At 38.4% G+C, this 2,519-nt stretch overlaps 1 pseudogene; it reads left to right on the top strand.

Annotated features, from left to right (window-relative positions):
• Window positions 1-212: 212 nt before the first annotated feature.
• Window positions 213-2,251, top strand: LOC148583334 (uncharacterized; annotated as a pseudogene).
• Window positions 2,252-2,519: the final 268 nt, after the last annotated feature.

The raw sequence follows: 2,519 nt of genomic DNA, 5'->3' as shown, positions 1-2,519 counted from the left end.
TCTCTATCATCACCTTAAGATAGAGTTTCTCAAACCTTGTTACTCTCTTCATTTTCACCTTATGAGTTTCTCTTCACCTTATGGGTTTATGATGTTAGCAAAAATGATGCTTGTAGTTCAATGGGTATCTCAGAATTTTAAGCAAAAAGCCAGGAATCAACTATATGTTCGACCATTACAAAAAGCCAAACCAAATCAACCCATCAACTTATATGAGCAAAGAATTTCAAAGGAAAACACAAAGAGCAGAGGAAATACAGGGCAAAAAAACAGAGAAATACAACATCAGAGGAAAACACAAGGAACCGCCAGAAACCCCCAAAATCGGACCGCCGATAACACGTTCTAAGCCTCCGGGGGCGAGGTTGCGATCCGTTGTTGCGACTCCTGGATCATCTCGGTGCGCATCATCTCCATTTCCATCCGTATCGCCTCGATCTCCCTTGCTATCTCCATCTTCATCTGCTCCATCCTCACAAACCCATCTGCAACAAAAAGAAGACTCCCGCAGCTGCTGCTCCGCGTTAACCGCCGGCGGGGAGGATGATTTGAGGATTTTCCGCAAAGACCTAGGTGGGTCACAGCAGAGACCCAGGCGTTGGCCGTGACCCACGCGGGTTTGGCGGCCAGACCCAACAGAGACCCAGTCTCCCTCAACGCCTAGTTCTCTGGTTCGGCAAAGAGGAGAGAATGAAGAAGAAAAGTAAGAAGGGAGATAGAAAAGGAAGGTGCGTTTCTCTGGAGGGTATTTTGGGAAGGTTATATTTTTGATAAGTGATTTCCAACCAAATTGATAGATAGAATAAACGGATGTACTAAATTATTAGCATCCATAACAGAGGAGCCAAATCTTAATAGATGAGTTAAATTTTAATGCAAAATGACTTCTCAAAACTTACATTTATCTAGTTTAACTAATGAATTTTTAATTAAAAATTTTTGAAATATTAGGGGGGTATATTGCCAATTTTTAAACTTTGTGGTTCAAATTGAAAAACTTCTGAAACTTTATGGAGGTGAAGTGAATTTTTTCCTATTTTTATCTATATCATTATCATTTAAATATTATTAAAAGTGATAAAAGTTTTGGGAAAAAAAGAACATGTGAGGAAAAATGAAAAAAATTTTGAAAAAAAAGAGAAAATGCAGAGAAAAAGTAGAAAAAGATTTGAAAAAAAAAAAAGAGAAAATAGGTGAGAAACAATAAACAATAAAATGGCTTATTTGAAGAGTGTTGTTACATTTTACTTTTTTTTTTTTAGCTTTTCTAATTAAATATTTATTTTACATTTTTTTTTTATTAATTCAATGCAAAGTTTTTTAAACATTTGAAGAATCATTTTAGATAAAAGGAACATTTAGCTATTCCATTAAAAATGCTCTAATAGCTGATACTTTAGGAGGTCTTGTGTCTCATTTTGAAGTTTAGGGGTTAAAATGCTAATGTATGGATAGTTTGCCGGGGAGGGGGGGTCTTGTGTCTCATTTTAAAGTTTGAGGGTTAATACATGAAAAGCTTGGAGGGTTAAGTGAATTTTTTTTAAAATCCCGCTCACGCTTTAAAAATCTCCACTCCCACTCCCTCTCGCTCTCTTTCTCTCTCCCTCTCACTTTCACCCTCGTCTTCCACCACTCTTCCCTCGTCGTGAAGACTGTTGTCTAGCGTTTCTCTCGGCGCACTTGTCAGTGTCACCGGCGCCACCTCGCAGGCTCGCATCCCTCTCTTTTCCTTTAGATCTGATATTCTCGCGGTTCCCTCCGTCATCCACGTTCGGATCCTAAGCTAAGAGCATTCCTAGTGAGCTCGGCAAAACCCATTTTAGCCAAATTTTTACCGAGTGAGCTCAAAATGCCGCCTGCAGCAAGGTCAGTAGGGCTACAGTAAATTTGCCTCTTGTCAGACAAGTCGCCATTATTTTTCTTTAAAATTTTAATCCCAGGACTGTTTCGCGCTCTCATTCTGTCCCTCTTCGTGCCAGGTCAGTTTGGTTCTATAAATTTCTATTTGTGTTCCTTTTTATGCGCGTTAATGGGTTTATTTGTTTCGATTTCTGCTATTTCGTGTTTGATTTGTGATTTGTTTTTAGTTTTGGTTGATTGGGTGAGAGCTGGTGCTTATAGATCTAAGTTTGGTTGACACTGCGTTGCTGCTCTGCACACCAAGCTCCGAGCTACCGGTGGAACAAGACAAAAACACCTGGTTCGGGGGCCCAATCTGCAAAATCTAGGGCTTTTCATCCGAATCATTTGAGGTTTTCTTTTTATACAATTTTTCTTTGCGAATCAAATGTTTTGCTTTTCATCTAAAATCTCTCTCTCTGTGAGCATTTTATTAGGGTAGAGAGTAAAATTCAGGAAGATTGGAATAAATGTTATATTGTTATATTGTTTATATTCAGTACGGTTTTGAAAAAGAAGATACCAGAGATTCATAGATCCAATTATAGTATTGTGGCCATCTCTTTGATGCGCACGCTATGAACATTTTTTGGTTGTCAAAAGGATATTGATGTATGATA

The sequence above is a fragment of the Corylus avellana genome, chromosome 10 (genome assembly GCF_965113065.1).
Source record: "Corylus avellana chromosome 10, dhCorAvel1.hap1.2, whole genome shotgun sequence".
Taxonomy (NCBI): Eukaryota; Viridiplantae; Streptophyta; class Magnoliopsida; order Fagales; family Betulaceae; genus Corylus; species Corylus avellana.
The sequence above is the reverse complement of the archived record's forward strand: the minus strand, read 5'-3'. Positions and strand labels throughout refer to the sequence as shown.